This window comes from Thermobia domestica, chromosome 5, assembly GCF_964235325.1.
Source record: "Thermobia domestica chromosome 5, izTheDome1.hap1.1, whole genome shotgun sequence".
Classification (NCBI taxonomy): domain Eukaryota; kingdom Metazoa; phylum Arthropoda; class Insecta; order Zygentoma; family Lepismatidae; genus Thermobia; species Thermobia domestica.
In genome coordinates, this window is record NC_137458.1 from 166,877,820 (window position 1) to 166,900,035 (window position 22,216).

Genomic DNA, 22,216 nt, shown 5'->3' on the forward strand with positions numbered 1-22,216 from the left:
AGCTAAAAAAGTTGCGAAAAGGACACAATATATATCCCACAATCAATTGCGTTATACTGCCATCTATGTTTGCATAAGAGATCACTGAGTTGAGGGACAGGTTCTCCAAGTCTTGCTCTGTGATACAATTTGTGAATTAGTTGATCCAATCTTTCGATGCGTGTGTTATCTGCCATACCATATGAGTCGATTATTCCAACTCTATCATGTCGATTGATCCCAAAAACCTAGATAAGTGTCCGTCATCGGCATAAGGAAAGAAGATCAACTGTGACTGGTGCATTCTTTCATAGCAATATTGATGTATGTCACCGCACTCGAATGTCGAAACATTGCACAGGTTCATCAGCAAAACTTCGTCGAAGATAGTATAAATACTATAGGACAGAGTAAAAACGGTTGCCAATTATTCGAATATCGGTTATCGTTTATGTATCCGCTCAACATATAAAAATAAATATCGATCACAGAAGCTGACACATCTCACGTTGGATCCAGCAAAACTCCTGAAATTGAAGGAGCTACTCTTGCGTCATCATAAAAGCTGAATTCTCTGGCAGATGTAATTGCTGTAAGCATTGAGTCGTAATGAGCAGTTGTCCGGCGTATTCCGCGGATGCCTGCTTTTTCTAGATAAGAGTATAAATCTTGTACTAACTTATGTATTTCGGCGTTATATTCACTACTAATATACATTTTTTTAATAAAGTTCTTATGTCTATATTTTCCTCAAGTAGTTTAACTTTTTTTTACGGGTCGTAGTGCATGTTTAGTCTGTATTTTCCTTCGTTTTGAGGGTGTTGGTCTCGATGTTTGCACCAGAACTCAAATCTATCAGTAGGATATCAGGGATTAAAAATCATGAAGTTTCTTCATATTTCCGACGCTGTAGACGTGCAGGTATATATATATCTATTTTCCGTCGGAGTTCAGTGAATATTGGGTCGAACATGATGCCGGATAATGTTTTGCACCTACTTATCGCAACGTATGTTAATCCCAGACTAGTTTCTCCGTTACCAATGTCTATTACAGCTCTGTCAAGTGTGATGCCTTTAAATCGTCTGATAGATCACGGAGGCAATTTTTCTTCCCTTTTCTCTCGGGGGATCGGTTGAGAAACACGTTTGAGAGAAGCTAATTGAACTCAGGAAGTGAGAATGAGGGAAACTTAATTGATATATCTTTCATTTTTACATTTTTGAAAATGTGATTTTTTAAAAACTACACTCATACCTCATGCTATGATTTTAATGGGGTTTGAATTAGTGCTGTTGAATTTTTGTGACATTTGCGGTTTTCGGTTTTTGAGAAAACCGATTTTCTGAAAACCGAAAACCGCAAATGCGGTTTTCAAAACCGAAACCGCAAATGCGGTTTTCAAAACCGAAACCGCAAATGTGGTTTTCAAAACCGAAACCGCAGATGCGGTTTTCAAAACCGAAACCGCAAAAGCGGTTTTCAAAACCGAAACCGCAAATGCGGTTTTCCAAACTGAAACCGAAAAAGCTCTTTTCGAAAGCGAAAGCCGCCCGAAACCGTGTTTGCGGTTTTATAAGGGATTGTCCTTTTCAAAGTAGAAACAATGTTTGCTGTTTTTAATTACACTTTTTAACAATTGTGAAAGCATCTATCGATCGAGACAAATGTATTGATTTATATGTGTGTTTTAACTTTTTTTATTTGCTCCAAGACTATTATGGTAATATGTGCATCACAGTGCGAAAGGGATAATTCGATGGTTGTACAAGTCACAGCTAAATTAGGGTGACAAATACTGACGTTCGATCCTTAGCTTTTTTTTTTTTTTTTTTTTAGTTATTTCTTTGACGACTATTCAATGTACTTTTCGGCTGCAGGGAAGCAAACTGGACCCCACATGATTTTCATATATGTTGTAAATTAGACCACCAGGAACACGAATCTGAAGGAATTTTGACATTTCGAATGTCGGAACTCGAGATATTCGAACATAAATTGACCATGGAAGCAAACTGGACCCCAACTGATTTTTATATATTTTGTAAAGTAGACCACAAGGAACACGTATCTGAAGGAATTTTGACATTCCGAATTTCGGAACTCGAGATATTCGAACATCAAGTGAAAACGGAAGCAAACTAGACCCCAACTGATTTTTATATATTTTGTAAACTAAACCACGAGAAACACGAATCTGAAGGAATTTTGACATTCCGAATTTCGGAACTCGAGATATTCGAACATCAAGTGAAAACGGAAGCAAACTAGACCCCAACTGATTTTTATATATTTTGTAAACTAAACTACGAGAAACACGAATCTGAAGGAATTTTGACATTCCGAATTTCGGAACTCGAGATATTCGAACATAAAGTAACCAGGAAGCAAAAAGGACACTATTTGATTTTTATATATTTTGTAAACTGGACCAAAATTAGCAATTATCTGAACGAATTTTGACATTCCGATTTCCCGATCTCGAGATACTAGATCTTATACAGTAGTTTTATGTAATATGTATAAAAGTAACGAAGAAAGTTCTGTCGCTTTTTGACCTATCACTTAGAGCATAGATATGTCACCAAAGACGTACCTGGAAGATCAAAAATAGTACCCATCAGTATCAATGACCTTCTGCCAACGTTCGGGATGGGCATGGATTCCTTCGCGGTAGAACTTGGTTTGCCGTGAAGCGAAGAAGGTACCAAGTGCATTTAGCACCTCTACTACGGAGTTGAACTGGAGTCCTCTAAAGTGAGTGTCCAAGGAAAGGAATAGGTGATAACCGGACGGTATAATGTCCGGACAGTATGGCGGATGCAATAGTGTTTCCCATTCAAGGTGTAGGATGGTGTTCCGGCTCATTCTAGCTATGTGGGGCATAGCTTTGTCCCGTAATGGGGGAACCCCTTAGCGATTGAGAAGTGTTGGCTCCAGGGTATTGAGTTTTTCTTGAACACGGCTCAACTGCTGACAGTAGACAGTTGCATTGATGTTCTTCTCTGACCGCCCGGTAGCAGTTCCCGATGCACGATGTCGTGAGCAGTCCACCAAACACACAGGAGGACTTTCTGGCCCGGAAACAAATCATCTGGGACACATAGACCCAACTTGTAGTGCTTCCCAAATTGATGGAGGTGCTGGCGAATGGTTTCTCGACTAACATTGAATGTTAGCACCAGTTCCTCACATGTCTGTTCGGCTCAATTGCTACCTGAAGATCCTCATTTTGTACATGTGTTGGTCTTCCGGCACGTGTGGTGCGTCTTTCGTGAGTGTTTCGTCACCGTTCTTGCTAAACCACCCTTGCACTGTCTGCGTAATCACGACACCCTCACCAAAGGCCTGAGGTATCTTCCGCCCCGCTACAGTGGCGTTTGATCCAAGTTGGAACTCGTACAGCATACACGCCCCTATGACGCTCTGTGGAGGTTCCATATTCACTCCGTCCTTACATACGTTTACGTTGTAACTGAACTTCCACAACCAGGTAGAATGTCGGATATACCCACACCAACAACTGACCTTCGCCTTATCTCCATTCGCATTAAACTCACGGTATGAGGGCCAATTTTACACAGAATTCCACAAAAAGCGACAGAACTTTCTTGGTTACCTTTATATATCTCTCAGGACATATGTTTCGTATAGAGAATATTGTGTTTTTTTTTTCATATAGCGTCTATATTAAACTTTAAGTTTTAATATCTCGAGTTCCGGAGGTCGGAATGTCAAAACGCCTTCAGATTCGTGTTCCTCGTGATCTAGTTTACAAAATATATAAAAATCAGGGGAGGTCCAATTTGCTTCCCTGCATCCTACTTTTCAAACGAAAGTTTTCCAGATTGTACATTTTGCTTCAAACTGAGTTCTGCCCTGGCTAAGAAACGTAAATTCGCTTCTATAAGAGTCTTTAAAGTTACACTTGAAATTGTCGTTCGGCATTCTTGTAGCTTGTGAAGGTATGAATAATTCAAGTATGTTTGTTACAACATCTACAAACGAATATTCATTCGTATAGAACCTCCAATACATTACATAGAAAACACATGAACTATACAAAGAAAACCATTGTGCATTAGAGCAGATCTCTTATTAGCAAATGATTCTGCACACGCGCACTGCTCAGATAGCCCAGAGCTTGAGCCTGAGCGCGAGTCCAAATTTAACTCAATCGCGATTGAGATTGTCAAAGGTGTAGCGGTTTACGAGGAATATATCATACCAACACTTTATCAACTAAGTTTTCTTAGATTTTTCTCCAATCCCAAAAAGCGGGTGGTTTTTCGGATATGTTTAAGCGGGGGACGAATATATAACCTGAAAATCGGGTGGTACCCGCTAAAATAGGGTAATAAGCCAACACTCAATAGAAATATGGTATATCCCTATTTAAGATCACTACACATGCAACTCATGAAATTCAATTTGAAATATCATCCACTTAAACTGACATCTTTCATATTATTATTAGTCTCTCCCCATATTTTTAAAAATAGTACTGCCACTCTTTCTTTTGTTAACAAAAAGGCACCACCTCCCTTTCTTAATATAAAGAAAGAGAAAAGAAAGAAAGAAAATCTCTATCGCAATACACAATTTTATTGTTGATTTGTTGCCACTCCGATAAATGTGAATGTTGTGGTTTTGCATGTGTCGACTGGCTTCTTATCGCAAGTCCCAGACACCTGCAATAGTTTATACTAGACGGAAACACCGATCATATTTTATTCTGTATCTTTTTACTTCCCAATAACGATAGCCGTGCCTCTTTGAGGAATTGCAGCTTATTTTTTTTTTTTATTCTGACAATTGTAAAAGTATAGAATTTCCCTACACTTTAGGACATTTTAAGAAAAAATACCTTCTTTTCCTTCTACAAATTTTGATCATTTTTCCCTAAGCCGCCGAGGGAAATTTCCCTCCATCTGGCAACTGAGAGCCGGTGTGGGGAAAGATTCTTTGCTGTTTTCTCGTCGTTACTTGATATTAGTGCTGTAGAATTTTTGTGACATTTGCGGTTTTCAAAACCGAAACCGCCAAAGCGGTTTTCAAAACCGAAACCGCAAAAGCGGTTTTCAAAACCGAAACCGCAAAAGCGGTTTTCAAAACCGAAACCGCAAATGCGGTTTTCAAAACCGAAACCGCAAATGCGGTTTTCAAAACCGAAACCGCAAAAGCGGTTTTCAAAACCGAAACCGCAAATGCGGTTTTCAAAACCGAAACCGCAAAAGCGGTTTTCAAAACCGACATTTCGGTTTTATGAAATTTCACTTTTTTCAAAAACCGGTTTTCGGTTTTTTCAAAAACCGATTTCGACAGCACTAGTTTGAATCTATCATAAGGACCTCGCCACCCTCGTTCCACGAGCGCCTAGTACTAGTCAACAAATTTGAGAACGAGCATTAAGCCAGAATGCATATTGTTTTGTAACGCATGTACATCTTGTTTTCTGACAATGAAGCAACATTTACTAATTATGATCAGTCGCACATCCGGAAAATGCATTTTCATCACTGATACAGTGCACCACAAAGAATCTGATTCTGCAGTCTGTAATGTTATAACCCTCAGAAGTACACTTGATCACACGGTAACTAAAGTCAAAACTTCTTAATTTTGGAATATATACTAAATCACAAATATGGCAACTCACACTACTGACATTCTTCCCATTTGTATTTTATATGACTTTCCAAAACATTGTTTCAATTGTTACAAGCTAAATTTTTCGTATAACGCCTTTTCGAGAACTAATAGTTATGAACAGGTGCACGAATTTGTACTCAAGTTTTCTACCAGGCTTATCCCACATAGAAAAACAATACAGCGACTTCTTAAAAAATTTCAGAAGGCTGGAATATGTGACAGCCCACGAAGTGAAGCAGAAAATATTGTGATACCTGACTTTTTGGAAGAACTGCAAAATCTTTCTCATTGGCATAACTAGAAGGAAGCGAAGGAGGGACCAGGTTCACTAGAATACCACTGGATACATAAATTCTTTCAATTATATAAGTAAGAGGCCATGCACTCTCTGCTAGCAAAACATTCTATTTTCGCCTCAATACGTTCAACTAAGAAAATCGTTTCGTCATGTATTGAAACAACATAAATCAAAATATGTTTTTGTTTCATGAAGTACAGTGTGCACAGAAAAACATTCCTTGATATTTGAAGTTGTTAAAGAAAATCAGAACTCATCATTGGAATATGTTGAAATATAAATAATCAGTGAATAATATTGGCTCCAAAAACTTGCTTCTTGTTTATATGCAGGATCTTGCGCAGTCTTGTTCAAAAAATCTGACCACCCATCTCTCCTTCAAAAGCCTTGCACTTTTTACTTACAGCTCAAATTATATCGAACAAATGTGGATACTCTTTGACCTATTGAGAAACTTTATTTAGGGCCAGAATATCAGAATTTCCTACAAAGCGATCGTCAAAATATGGCCGTCTTAATCAAGATGGGTGACCAAGATTTTTTGTACAAGACTGTACCACCAGAGGGTAGTGAAATAAACTTCAAGATGATACTCTCCTGACAGCAACGCAGCTGCAATTGGCGCAAAAGTTAAAACCGTACGACAATGCAAAAAGATTTCAATTCTATACTGCTTTCCAGCAATTAATGACCAATGAAGGTAACCTGTTGCAAAGATCACTTTTAGTGATAAGGTAACATACCACTGAAATAAAACACGTAACTGCTAAACAAGACTGTACTATTTATAAAAATAAATACTTTACATGTTACGTTTCAGTGTTTTATTTCTGTTCTTATTTGCGAGACGTGCAGCATTCTTGTGTTGTCAGTAACATACCACGTAAATGGGAAAGTGAATGGGCATAATATGCAGATAGGGGAGTGAAAATTCGCATGGCACACAGAAAATTTAACGAGACACAATAAACTCTAACGAAATTTATGCCTATCACAACGGAAAGCTCGTTATTTTCAATAATGACAATGACTGGGCAAAGTTACCTGGATAAGTTCTTTAACAAGACAAGGCACAACTCAACTGGCACTGTGATGTCCGAACATTTCTTAATGATAGATTCCCAAACAAATGATTTATCGTGCTGGACCAAATGACGATGTTCTCAAATACCCTCATTACCAGTTCACCACCAGACATCACTGTTTCCGACTTTTTCTTTTAGTGGTATGTCAAAGACCAAGTATACACATGCCTTCACTACAACAAACTACGGCTTACCTAGGGAAACGCATCACTGAAGCTCTCTACTCGATCACATTGAACATGACTCGAAATGTGTATTCCAAGCTCGATCATCGCATCGATATTTGCCAAATAATACGTGTAGCACACATCTAGTGATTGTAATGAACTGATACCACATGAACTTGAAACTATATCTACAAAAAACTAATAAATCTTGATTTTATAGTTACTTCAAATCAAGAAGTATTTCTATGGGCACGCTGCATGTTGAATCACACCAACCTCAAAATCAGATAGTTATTATTGTAAAGTTGTAAAAACTCAGTAGGAGGGGCTACGTTGCTCAAGAAGTATCATGGTAAAGAAAATTTAAAATTTCGTTAAGATATATATTAAAATTTACATAATTTCTTATGGAGTTCAGAAACCTTCGCTAAAAGGTATAAGGCCCCTTAAATGCTTCACCGTTTTTAATAGAAGTGTAGGAATGCGTTTAAAGACGAGAATTACTTTTAAAAGCTAGGTATGTATGTATATATGCCTATAAAAGTTTTATCAAACAGGAACTAGAGCAAATGATATCCTTATTAAGTTCTTCGGGAAATGGAGAGGTGGAAATATTCGAAAAAAAAAAAAAGAAATGAAATCTTTAAGTTTAACGTCCCACGATTATGCCGGTTACGCTAAAGGAAACGGTGATAATGAGAAATGAAGAAAGTGGGAGGAAACGGGAGAACCCCGAGAAAACCCGCAAGCACGGTATTTGTCCACCAGAAAGTCCACACGGCGCGAGCTGGGATCGAACCAGGGACCCCAAGCACCGGAGGTGAACGCTCTACCACTGAGCCACCGCGCCCCCTGGAAATATTCCAGTGTTTATCATCCCTCGTATGAAGAAGCAGAGTAATCAAAAAGCAAATATCTCGTCCTCGTTCTGGAGGAAGTAACTACGTTCAAAATATTAGCTTTGAAATGTGGCTGATTTGAAGTTTGAAACCATTGCTAAAATCGGGTTTACTAGTCTTATGTTCTTACCCCCTATATACATAATTTTACTGTTCTTGCGCTGTTCAGTTTTTTGCATTAACTTACAAAATCTCACATTAAGGGAGTCTGTGACTTCTGCCATAGATATGACAATATTTTTTTTTTTTTTTTTTTTTTAACGAATGTTGAAAAGATTCAAATTAAGTGTTAACGCTTTTCTTCAACAAATGAGTAGAATAAAACATCTGAAACAAATGAGAGTGTGAAACAATGTTTTTAAATTATTATTTATCACCTACAAAAGATACCAGTTAATGCTCATGAAGACCATTTATGTACAAGAAAAATTTTACGGAAGAATACCTGAAGAAAAAAAAGAAAGAAGTAATCTACCTTGGAAGAAGATAATCGACGAGATATAATTTCTCAGACAATGTTAGTTCTCTGAAAAGATATGTATCACGAAATGGCAATAACTTCTTACCCAGGGCGCAAAATTTTAAAGTTAAACGCACTCGTCAATCCAAAAACGATGATCGCCAGTATCTCTCACGTACAAATTATGAGAGGTCCCGCCCCCCCACGACCTTTAGTTTGACAAAGAAAGAGATTGTATTAGCGTATAAAATTTCAAAACCAGACAATTAGAATCAGGATAATGAATTTTGAATTGACTTCATATTCCGTGTTTTCTCTCACTCAGTGACAATTAATTTCGTGCAAAACAGAAACTGCGCAGCACTTTGAGCTTAGGCAGATACCATTCCTATTGAACACTGGTCACCACAGTTGCCAATGGCTATCTGGCGACCGGAAATTTTGCACCCTGTTCTTACCTATAAGTTCATATTTAGGTTAACTTTTGGGAAGGTATTTTCTAATGAATAAAAATCCATATACTTATCTTTCTATAAGCAAAGAACTTTTGTGATAAAAGTTGTCAGAATTTACTTTGGCTCTGAGATTTACAAGGTGTACTTGTAACCAAACCTATATACGTATGATTAAGAAAAAACACGAAAAAACTAAAGGGCGTGACAAACATCTTAGCATTTGAAGGCGGCGCTTCAAGCTCCCTTTAAATGCTGTTAGCAAATATGAGGGATGCAGTATTGCCCCATTTATTTTGTACACACTCACTTCACATCGGGGAGAGTTACCATTCACTTTATGTTTCACTCCTTAGTATTATTTGAATAAGAGTACTTAACAAGAAATAAATCAAAGACTGTCAATGATTTTGCTGAATCGGCAATGTCAGAATGCCATTCGGAAGACCAGGTTCAAAACCCCGGAAAAGCTACCATGGCGGACGTACTTCAATGACTGTTCCTTATTAAATTAAATGACTAGACAATTCCAGAAGCAATTGCTGGATCATTGTGTCATCTTTGTCTTAAGCCATGATCATAAGATAGTTGACTAACTTTATACCCCAATAGAAACGTTATTCTTTATAGTCAGTGATTTATACGTGTAGTCCATATATTCATTGCATTATACACATCCTAAGGGTGAAGGGGAACAAAATTTAGCGTCTGAGAAATATCTCAAGTTAGAAAAATGAAACTTCATATACGAACTCATTAAAAGTAACTAGACACGTGCCCCAGTGTTTTCAAAAATTCTGCTTCTGAGGGCTGAAAGGGGATATTTATGCCCTTTTCTCCATATTCAAATCGACATTGTCTGTCTGAACAGCTAGAAATGAATTACTGAACACAGTTTGCACTTGGATCGAATCAATTTTTTTATGTCATTTTCATTAAAATGTGTATCCGAAAGGGTGTGGAAGAGAGGTTTAAAATATATTCCAAAAATGTTTTGTAAAAAAACCATTTCACAATCTCTGGATGCCCCGAAGATGAAACTATGTATATAGTCTCCTTCTTATAAACAAGAAGTGGCCACATGCTCAAGCGTTTAAAAAGTTCCACTTTAAAAGGGAAAGTTTTATGTTATTCTCAATATATAAAAATCACATCAACGTTAGGTTTCATCACCAGGGGAAATTAGTGAACCATCTGGAATGCTTCGATCTTGTCATTTTCAACAAAATGCATATAGTAAGTGGGAGGGGTTACAAAGAAATCTGAGATGTGTCCTATGGTTTTCGAAAATTCTGCCTTCAAAGAAGGAATATTTCCGTAGTATTTTCATTTCCTATTTTGTATTGATAAAATGAAAATACGGCTGAACCGTTTAAAGTGAATTTTTAAACGTAACTTGGGTTGACGTGGATATTTATCATTAGCTCTACACTTAAATTGAAATGCGTACTCTAGGGGGGAGAGGGATGGCAAACATTAACGGCCGCAACGTTTAAGAGAATTTCTTGTAGATAGATAGCACTTGGGATGAATTTGATTTCTGTCTTTTCATTTCGATTCAAATACACTTCCTGAGAAGTCAATCTTTGATATATTTGCCACAAACAATCTTCCTGTGTGAAGAACAAGCATTTCAGCTAGTTGTTAACACTGTACATAAGGAGAAAAATATATTATTAAAAAAAAAAAGCCATTCTTGGTTAGAAACATCTTACTACTAACAGAGCTTACATAAACGGTTCACTGTCCCTCGGTTACCTTTTAGGCTAAAGGAAACGGATGATTAATGGAAATGAATAATTGTAAAATTAAATTTTGGTGCTCTCCCATCGGGAAGGACGAAAGATCTTATGTATTATTGTATTATGAGTGCAGATAAGCTAAAACCAAATGTTTATATTCACACATAATTTATGCTGAAATGATATTAAAAACTGTATTCAATTTATAAAAAAATAAATAAATAATATACATATATACTTACTGTGAATTGCAATGTAAAATATTTGCAGTCTGCAAAATGATAGCATATTCTACAAGTGCATATTTTACTTTGGTTCTTTACTGATTAAGATAGAAAAAAAAATACATACTAAGATCATCACAACTGTCTTTCTTTCGTCCAATTATCTGAAGTGAATTCTGAGGATCGCTGGCGGTCACTGTCCATCCTTGTACGCTGCCAAAACAATAATGTACTACTACTGTCACACGTGAAAAACATCTTGAAAAAGCGTAACATATATGTCAGGAAATCCTTCGGATTTCACTTTAACATCAAATAAGGGAATCTGAAACACCTGTGGTTAACTAGTTGAAAAAGGATTATCATTTAAATTAGATTTAGTTTTTCTTCTTCTTTCTTTACCATAGTATAGGGTTATTAATGAAATATTGATATATGAAATATAAACAAAATCGTCAGAGCTGTTTTCGAGAAAATCTAATGTTTAATGAATTTAAAAAGCTCTTTACTGAATTCTCTTTTTCTGTCTGTGTGTGTGTGTTATTTGCTAATTTTTAAATTTTGAGCCTTCCATTTTGACCACGTGTCTTCGTAAAACAACATATTGTAGAACGTTTTGACAGAACTTCTGAACAAAACATGTGGAAAAACTTTAGTGCTCAAGGAAATTATAAATGGATAGATCTATTACAAAAATTGTTTAATGAGTATAATAAAGTACATAGAACAATTGACATAAAGCCTGCATAAGTTACTAACAAAAATTAATTCTTTTAAATTCCCTCTGCCAATGCTCTTGAAACATACTCAACTGGTTTTATTCTCCCATTTGTAAAATACCCTTATTTTGAGGTGTAGGACGAAAATTCGACTCCCTCTCGGAGAATCTTATTAAAAAACTTAAATTAAAAATTCGGTGCGGATACGTGTAACGGTATTGTCTCTAGGCAAATCAACATGTTTGCATGAGACTAATGGACGGACGGATAGATATTCAAAAATCATTTTCTCAGTATATAAAAGATCATGAAACATATAAAACTGTTGAAACTTCGAATTCGATTTCTTTCACAATCACCCTATCGTCGCTCGAAAGTAAAGGACGAAAGTCAGGATCTTATGTCGAGAGATGTGCCTTAAGCGACGGAAGAAACGTGCAGCCAACAGCCACCTTAAGTCTGAAATTTTGAATTCAATTTTAAAATTTCAAATGGAAAGCGGGTGGTTAGATATTTTCCAGAATATACGTTGTGCTTGTTTTATCTGTAGTTCTTAAGATATATAAAATTTGACACGTGTTTTGAACTTAATACAAACATACGCACCTGTTATGTATTCGAAGCCTAAAGTTTGATTGTTAAAAGTTATCTGTGGTTCCATTCAGCATCATTGTGGACAAGACATCAAACTGGATATCCTGAATCTTAATTGCATCACAAGCCTTCAAATGATGCCAGTGGTATGAGGCCTGGTGACTGTGGGAGCAGTGCAAAGGTCCTTTGCATCCAATCCATCATCCGGGGAATTGCTCGTCTAGGTATGACCTGAAAATGAATCCATAATGAAGCAGAGCTCTGTCCTGTTGAAACTACTTTGGAACACAACTCATTCTCTGGTAAAACATCCTGGCTCCACAGTAGGAGATAATGAACTGCTGCGAGAGTTAAGCTCTATTGTATTCATTACGTTTTGAGTTAAAGGTAACTTACAGTAGTCTCAGAAGTTTCTTTCTTATTGTAGTTGTAGATGTTCATTTGACACTAACATTAAGTTGAGAAGTAAAGAGAGAGAGAACAAGTTATATATATATTCATTGTAGTAATATTTTATGAAATTCAGCTCTCTACACGAAGAGTAAATAAATTAACTCTCTCACCACATTATTTCCATTGCCTCTCGACTCATCCTCAAGCGCAGACGTGATGCTAGGCGGGATCTTACTTTTTAATTCAAAATCGAAAAATAGATTCCAACATAGCTGCACTCGACGATAATTCCAGAAAGGATCGAAAAATTGTGAGCATAACAGCTCAACCCTTTGGAGTTCCAGTACCTATTTATAAGTACTAAAGTAGTGTCTTCATTGTTCGATTAAAAAGAACCAATAAAGCTATTTACTTAGGCTTTCTTTAAGGTCTAGAGGCATTGTAGAACACGTTACGTGTGGTTTCACGCCTTTTTGCGTCGAGGCATAGGTGATGACGTCAAAAATTTAAAAATAGATTTTGTTTGTTAAGCCTATTTTTATTATTTTTTGGCGGGCTTACGTTTATACCTAGAATATTGAAATTTTGCACACACATTCAGTCCACCAAGTAGTATTTATCAATTCTTTTTTCAGATTTCTGCATTAACACAGGGGGATCCAGAGGGGCAAAAAAGGTTTAAAAAAAAAGTTTTACCAAAAAATCCCTTTTTGGCGATTTTCACGCCTTAGATACATGATAGAGACATGTGAACGGTACCGTTTGAGAGGCAGTTCTATTCTGAAGAGAATAACGTACGAACCATGATCCTAGGATAAATAGAAATATCTCAAGAAACTTCTACCCAAGTCCTGTTCTATACGGGAATCTGAAGTACTGTGGGTATATTATTATTATTATTATTATTATTTTGGCGGGCTTACTTTTGCACCTAGAAGATTGAAATTTTGCACAAACATTCAGTAACCGAGTAGTATTTATTAGACTTTTTTCAGACCTCTGCGTTAACAAAGGGGGGAGGGGGGTCCAGAGGGAAAAAACTTAAAAAAAAAAGAGGTATTTTAACCAAACAAATCCCGATTTTAACGTTCAGATGCATGATGGAGACGTGAATAGTAGACCGATTCTACTTCAAATCGTCCAGGTAAACCACAATTGGTCCCCATCATAGTCTCAGATTTCATTTATCTTTTTATATGGGATCTACATGCAATATTATTAGACCCATATTTTTTTTCTTTTTGCTGAAAAAAAATTTTCTTCGATATGCAGCCTTCCAAAATGGCTGCACTCCTCTCGCATTGCTCGAAAAACTTAAAAACATGTCAAATTAAAAGTTCTGTTGTAGAGAAACGAGGTACTTAGTAACATAGTCGCAATAGCAGGAAGAGTATAAAGTTGTATGTTTCGGTGGAGTGCCAAAATTCGTCTATTGGTCCAATAGGAATCGCGCAATTCATTCACAATTTTGCCAACTTTGAAGTTTTTGCTTCATTCAAACATTTTTTTTTTTTCTGTCGTCATGAGCAATATCAACCATCTGCTTCTAGAATCGAAATCTACTCCGTAAGGTCTCTTGAAAATATAAAGGCCTTACGTTTCTGATTGTTACCTCCCGCGTTATAGTATGATGAAAAGCTGAAAATTTCATTAAGACGCCATTTTCTCCAAAAAAAAAAAAGCTTTTTTTTTTTTTTCAACTATTGGAGAAGTACCTAAGTATTTAATATCCGTCAACTATCCATGCGGCTACAGCCCCAAACATTCGCAATTACTTATTGAAATTTCGATTTTTGTATTATTGATAAATAATATTAATATCAATTTCGGATTATTGATAAATATTTTCCCGCCCTTACTATTCAATATAGAAGCTTGAAATTCGGTACAGACATTTAGTACACCCTTTAGTATTTTTCAGTTGACTTCCAGGTTTCTGCGTTAACACGGGGAAGGGGGGTCCAGGGGGCTCAAAATTAAAAAAATATATAATTTTCAGAGAAAAATACCAATTTCTCTGAAAATTCCCCGCCTCAGGGACAAGATAGCGAAATGTGAATGGTACAGTGAAACCGGTTAACTTGGCCACCTGCTTATCTTGGCCTAGTTCGTCTTGAACCTGCATTTTCCCATAAGACATTCGTTACTTACTACTCTATAAGTTGGCTACCTGTCTATCTTGGAAGTTGGCCACACTGAAGCAATGTTTACCCTATGATAATGATAAATTGACCTGCGTATCTTGGCCACGAAAAATACAATTTTGTTATTTTTCTTAACTCTTTCGAATTCCCATATGAGAGGCAGATGTTCTGTATTTGTGACTGGACACAAGGAAGCATAGATTCGCACGATTTGTTCTTGGAGGTCAATGGCCAGAACACTACCCTCATAAAAGGGTGGTGAAGGAAGATGTGAATAAGAAAAAGCAGGTACAGGAATTCAGGAAATGGTCGTACGTATTTGTTTACCCTGTCTGTATTGGTAAAACCATTAGCTATATCGGCTCCTTTCATCAGTGGGAAACTTTAGTAATTCCGAAAAATTCTCAAGGTTAAAGCTCAATTGTCATTTATTGGCACCTGACTGGATGTCAAAAGGTAGCGGAGGTTTTGAGATATGAATTCCCTCAAGATTTTCTCAAAACATCTTTTGCTCCGAGGCAAATACTTCTATTAGTTCATTAACAAGAGGTAGTTAACTACAATATTAGAATGTGCATATCTGCCAAAAAGAATAAAGCAAATATGTCTAGAATGAACCACCATTCAGTAACAACTGTAAAGAAGTCATATAAATTGCATATGAATTTCTCAATTTGTAACTTAGCTTTTCTTGTTTTCAATCTGAATAACTCAGTGTGCTATAATATCAATTTTAATAAACTGCGTACATACACTTCTATTTCATGGTTGTTTGTGTTATTGTGTTTTCAATCCGAATAATCCAATGTACCAGACTAGTTTTCAGGAAGAGAAAGGTATGCATATATATATTAAACATACTATCAAGAGCGCCGATCCTGGGGACCGAGGGGGCCTGGGCCCCCCCAAAGCTCATGTGGCCCCTATTTTATTTATGAGTATACAATATTTGGTATAATTTGAGTGCAATTTGTCTTAAAATCTTCATATATATACCGGTACCTTCTGCATCTGAATGCTGAGTTGAGTTGAGTTTGGGTTTAACGTCCCGTTCAGCAGCGAGACAGACGTGGACCTACTGATTAACGTGGAATCCGAACCACATGAGCCCCCGCCGGAAATCGAACCCGGGTCTCCCACGCCAAAAGTGCGTACGCTAACCGCTTAGCCACGGAGGAGCTCTGCATCTGAATGCGTCCCCCCCCCCCAAATTTACAGAGAAATCGGCGCTCTTGCATACTATAGTAATATTTTCTAGTACTGTATATTTTTATGATTACTCTATATACATTATTTATAAGTAGCTGTCGTGCCACTGCTTATTAAAATTTTACAATCAAGTAATACTAGAAATCCTATTCTAAAAATACACAAATCACACTTATTTTCTGTAAGTTGGCCACTTTTCGATGGAACCGATGGTGGCCAACATAGACAGGTTTCACTGTACCATTTGAAAGGTTGCTCTATTGTGGAACTAAAAAAAAAGCGGAATTTAGAAGGTGAAACACGAATGGAAGTTAGGAGTACAAGTTTTAAGTTTTAGGTCAGGATTTCTGAGTTTTAAACTGTGTACCGAAAAGCACAGTTTAGTAACTATACATCCCTCACCTGTTCGCCAACGGTTTCACCATCAATTATAAGATTTGTCCAGGAGGTGGCAAGAAATACACACACACACATAATTTAGAACAGAAGTGATGTGGAACGACTTACTCGTTTCACTGTATATTTTGAACAATTTTCGACGTTTGTTTACTCCAAATCTAGACTCTGGTGATAGAAGACTACTATTACTATACAGCAAGGACATCTAATGGAAATTCTACATCAACTCTCACACTATTCCTACTAAGATGATTTTGAAAAACGTAGTTTTTCGGTTAACGTACTTTCTGAAAAAGCGCATCGATGTCGAGAACTTATCGATGAAACTGCTTGCGAACTAGTTTTCACTCAGGTAATTCAAATTAGTGTTAAGAGTGCATGCTACTGTTTCATTAACTATTTAATCCTTTCGGAATCGGGTCATTTTTGGCGTTTTCGTATACTTTCAGTTAATGATTTATTAGTCAAAGACTATTTACCCGATTGATATAGTTAAGACCTTAGTTTTTAGAAGGATGTGACAATATTATGTCGTAAATTTGACTGCAACGTTGCCAACGGGAGGGAAATAATGGAGGAATATATAGGGGTAAAAATTCACAAAAAAAAAAAATCCCTAACCTAATTTTAAGAATTTTTGGAGCTGGCACCACAGTTGTCACTTGGGTCCAAGACACCTCAAAAAATTCTTTGGTGTGCCGACAACGCAGAGTGAAAACCTGAAGTCGTTGGCTGCCATACAAAGACAGAAAAATCTCATTATATACACGAAATTTTGACATTTTTCCGCCTAAGAAGCAAAAAATCAACAGTTATGCAGGGTAGGCAGCTTCCCTAATCACCCTATTGAACCTTTTTTGTGTGTGTGTGCATATGTGTGTGTATGCGCTGTGTAGACCAAAGACGCAGCTTTGAGATACTGGTACGTTTGTTCCAGTGTAGCCAACAAGAGGGAAATTATAAAAAAAAAAAAAAAAAAAAAAAAAAAAAAAAAAAAAAAAAAAAGGAAATTTTCCAAAATTTTCGCTTAAATCGGAATTAAAATTTCCTATAGCTGGAAACTACAAGCAGACAGACGCAAACTGCCTTAAACTTTGGTACCTCACTAATATATAATACATCTATCATTGCGATATATAAGAAACTAAACATGAAATTAAAATATCTCATTCTACCTAAAAAAAAAAAAAAAAAAAGTCCTGCAAGTGTTATGTCGATATTTAAGAAACGAAGCTTGTAAAATTGGACTATGGTAAACAAAAAGAAAAATTCGAATTTTTCGTACGTCCCCTAATTATCCAATTGAAGCGATCTGTACTTGGCTTTTGTTCAGTAAGGACTGATATTAGACCGGCATAAGTTGACTGAGTTCGTAAGTACAAGTACGGATTTATAAAGATAAATTTCGAAAGTTTCTAATTTTTCTACCCAAAAATGGGGAAATCTTAATTGCTCTAGTTCGCAACACTGATCGCGGGATGGTCCAATTGGTCTCAACAACTAGGTATCTGTACCTGACAAGTCCTAAGTAGATCTCTCTAAAACAAAGGAAGCTATAGGACAAAAAAAGAAACTCGACACCCAGGGAAAAACACCAAGATAAACTTATGATCCAACCATATCTGGCATAGAAAAAAAATCATATTTCGCATAGATATCTTAATTAGTGTCCACACAGCAGAGGATCAAGTGTCACACCAGTCTGTGACACTTTGGGCAACCTGTCCTGAAAGGGTAAAAAGTAGCTTGGGATTAGGAAAGCTCTGATTAGACAAAATATTACATTTATTATTATATTCTTCATGCAAGTTTACACTAAATCTGGCACTAATTTAAGAAAAGTTTTGTCTTTAGAGTTATACAACATTTTACGGAACTAGTATTCCAACGCAATATAGAAACTTGGTAATCAATTTTTGCATACGGAATAAGTCAGACCACGAGGATGTAAAAACTCGCTGACACTAATTAATTTACGCCAGCGTTTGGAAAAAAAACAGATTTAAAAAAACCCGGGGCCCATATGGGCTTTTTTTTTTTTTTTAAAATATTTCAATCTCTTTGGGGTAAAAGTGTTAAAATGTTATTTATATTTCAAGACTGCCATTGTCACAACTTGCAACATTTTATTATTCAGAGCTGTTTTGACAAAATGACCGCCTTTTTGAAATTTTATACTGGATCGCGGAGTAAATCTATACAGCAAATTAGAATGTCTCATGCTTCTACCCTCAAACTTTCAACTTAAACGTCTGAAAATTGCACCCTGTAGCGTGGATACCCGCTATTTTGAAATTTTACGTCGGATCGCCGCCAAAATATATACAACTGATTTAGAGTATCTTGTGTTTCTACGCTGAAAATTTCAACATAAAAGACCGAAAACTGTGCTTTGTAGCGCGAATATCCAATATATATATCTATGCAGGAATTTAGTGTCTCGTGCTTGTACCATGAAAATTTAAACATAAAAGGCCGAAAATTGTACATTGTAGTCTGTGTAGTACAGGCAGACAAACGAACAAATGTAGATTCATCCTAGGAGCCTTAATGACGTTCGCCAAATATGATCACCATATATATTAATTTAAAACAAAGATATAATTCATGCTGTATAAAATAAATGTTTCAAAATGTCTTGTTGCTGAAGTTCACTTCCTGTACTTTGTGCGTTCAATTACGGAAATTTCCCGAAAACTTATTGCAAGACTGCTCTTTGCCGAAAATTAATTTAAAACAATGAATTAGGATATAATTCACATTTTATAAAGTAAACGTTTCCAAATGTCTTAAAGGAAAATAAATATATTCCAGCGCAAAATAAATAATTTTAATGTTTATGTATCCACTTCCGATGCTTTGTGCATTCAACTGCGGGAATTTTCCAAGCACTTCTTTCACGACGAGTTTTTCCCAAAACGCATCCTTCTTTACTGTACATTGAAACTTCCACTAGTACGGAAGTTTGAATTCAGCACTTGAAATAATAAGTGTTACGTACTTTTCGGGACTTTTAAGCATTAAGCTTCTTAAATTTGACAAGAATTTTTGCGCTAATGCTGGTGTTGATTCTACAGAATGCTTATTTGAAGAGTAGCAACAAATGACTCAACTGAGTTCTTTTTATTCTCCAGTGCAATCAGAACTTTAAGTTCTGAATGCTGTTGTATATCTTAACATAAAAGCATCCAATTCGAGCAGGGAAAAAATGAAATGAAATTTTTGAGTTTTACGTCCCACGGTTATGCCGGTTAGGCTAAACGAGACGGTGATGATGAGAGATGAGTGAAATGGGGGAATGAACAAAGTGGGAGGAAACGGGAGAACCCCTAGAAAACCCACGAGCACGGTGTTTTCGAGCAAGGAAAGTCCAAAATCTGATAAAAAAAAAAATCACTTTCAATGTGATTAACTTAATTGTACCAATAGTATACTAACGAAAAGCTCAAAAACCCGGGTGAGTTTCAAGGTGGGCCCAACCCTGATTTATGCATATATCCTTTTTCGTTTCAAGTAACTGAAACGTATACTAAGCACCCACATTCCCGCTGGGTTGGGAAATAAATCCCTTCGTGAAAGCACATCTCGCAAAAGTGAACAGTAGAGTAAAATATTATTTTCTTTTCTTTATTATGTAACGTTCTACAATTACATCCTTTAAGCTAAAAGAGACAAATGATTAACAAAGGTGAATTATTATGAAACTTCTTTTGTGCTCCCATCGGGAATAGAAGTCAGAAGCACGTGCACCAAAAGAGTACGCGTTAGCCACCACACCAGCAGGGAAAGAATATTTGCTTTTGCAGTATATATTTTCCCAGCTAAACAGTGTTTGCCAACAGTACCTGCCCATGCGTCTTCGGCGACCTAACTCAATGTCATTTACTTGGTTCGCTTACTCTGCCCTCTACATTTCTTGTTGGGTCACGAAACAAAACTCACGCAACCACACTTCGTAAAAGGGAACAACAGACACTAGAATAATTGCTTTTACGGGATACCAGTTTGTACCCATATCATACATATACGCAATAGGTGGGGAGGCGTCAAGAGAAGAATGTCTCAAATCTCTAAAATACATTAGGATACTACTAGGATGCAGCTTTACGAGAGGCCGTCAAAAATGGTTTTGTTGTTGAAGTGAGTGACTGCACCGTAAAGAAGGGTATATAAGTTATCATCTTCGCCGGCTTGTAATATTGCACAAAGGAAAAAAGCTGTATGTTCACTTAGAAGATGAAGGTTACATATGCGAAGCAATTGTATTTTACCAAATCGACGAATACTTACTAATTTTTGCTGCACAAACTTTTTTTTTTTTTTTAAATCACGAAAATAGTGCAAATATACATATTCAAGCATAATAAAAAAGGAACATACACAGTAGAAAATGATGATGCACGTAGCACGCCGATCGCCTACTTTTCAGTAGTGATGCACAATACACAATATCAAAACGAAGGAACCTCCAATATTGTTTAAACAAAGAAGATATAATTCTCAAAATAATTACACAACGCGAATAGATTTAATTCTCCTTTGTAATGACACTGTAGCAAAGCGTTTATCACACGCATAATCGTTTCTACGCATACCCACTGCCGTTTCGCGTCTGCTCCCGAGATTCACCACCGCGCAGTCCGCAAGTTTTGCCCTGACACGAATCAGAATAGATACAAATCTTGCTTGTAGTAATCTAGGCAGTACAAGTTGTAGCGTGATCTTCACATGAACGATTTCATTTTCCTTCGTTCCACGTCCCACGAATATGCACCGACACTAAGGGGAAAGGTGATAATGACAATGAATAATAAGATGGAATGAAGAAAGTGGAACCACCCTGAGAAAACACACGCACAAGGCGTTTGTACAACACAAAGCATAAATGCCGCAAGCTTGAATCGATGCAGGGATCTTATGCAGGTCAAATAATAGTTTATATGACCTTAGTTTGCACACACATCATTTCGTACACAATTATCAGGGCATGCGCAAGAAAATAACACTATCAGAGTACGGATTAAAAAAAGAGAAGTGATGGATTTTTTTTTTTCAATTTCACAACATCTCGTATAATTGCACGACTACTTATACCAAGAAATGTGATAAAATATTTATATCTAATCCTTCTTTCCCAATTCCTTTGCTGCACAAACTGAATTATTATGTATTATACTATACAACAAACGTTATCCTAGCGTCTAAGTACAGCTTCCACAATTTCAGATTAAAACCCGGGTTACACTATGAAAATTCAAACAAATACCGAGGCACCCTATGAAAATTTAGTTGGGATGTAACCTTGTGGCATAAAGTTTTTCACAATTATTAAAGATCTCGATGAGGAACACAACCGTACAAAAAATATTTGCAATTCGACTTTCGGAACTTTTCTACTTACAAAAAGGATAAAAATAAACTGAACTAAAGTAAACTAAACAAGTCAACAATGAGACTACCGTACAATTGCAATTATTTCAACTTTCGAAAATCAAATCTTATATATATTAACCAGGGTGGAAAAAAATCCAGATTTTTTAAATAAAAATCATTTTTGTTGATTTTTTTGATTTAAATCGATTTTTTTGATTTAAATCAAATCTTTCTCCTCGTATAATACAAGTCGCGAACTGGAGAAAAAACATTAGGAATTAATATTAAATGACAATTATGCCATTTAAATGAAAGTATTTTGGTTTAATTTCGGATTAATCCTCAATCGTTAACCTATTTCAATCCGAAATAATATTTCTTAAGCATTAATGAAAAAACGTTCAGCAACGTTTATCAACATAACACT

At 36.3% G+C, this 22,216-nt stretch overlaps 1 long non-coding RNA gene across 13 annotated transcripts in view; it reads right to left on the bottom strand.

Annotated features, from left to right (window-relative positions):
- LOC145686254 (uncharacterized) overlaps positions 1-22,216 on the bottom strand; it is a 62,647-nt gene that overhangs the window by 35,238 nt on the left and 5,193 nt on the right. For 10 of the 13 annotated variants that reach the window (XR_014131549.1, XR_014131548.1, XR_014131546.1 and 7 more), the window contains exon 2: positions 12,284-12,502. The exons of the other annotated variants lie outside the window; for them this stretch is intronic. This is a non-coding gene — a long non-coding RNA (uncharacterized LOC145686254). The remainder of the gene's footprint in view (positions 1-12,283; positions 12,503-22,216) is intronic. 13 annotated transcript variants of the gene reach the window in all.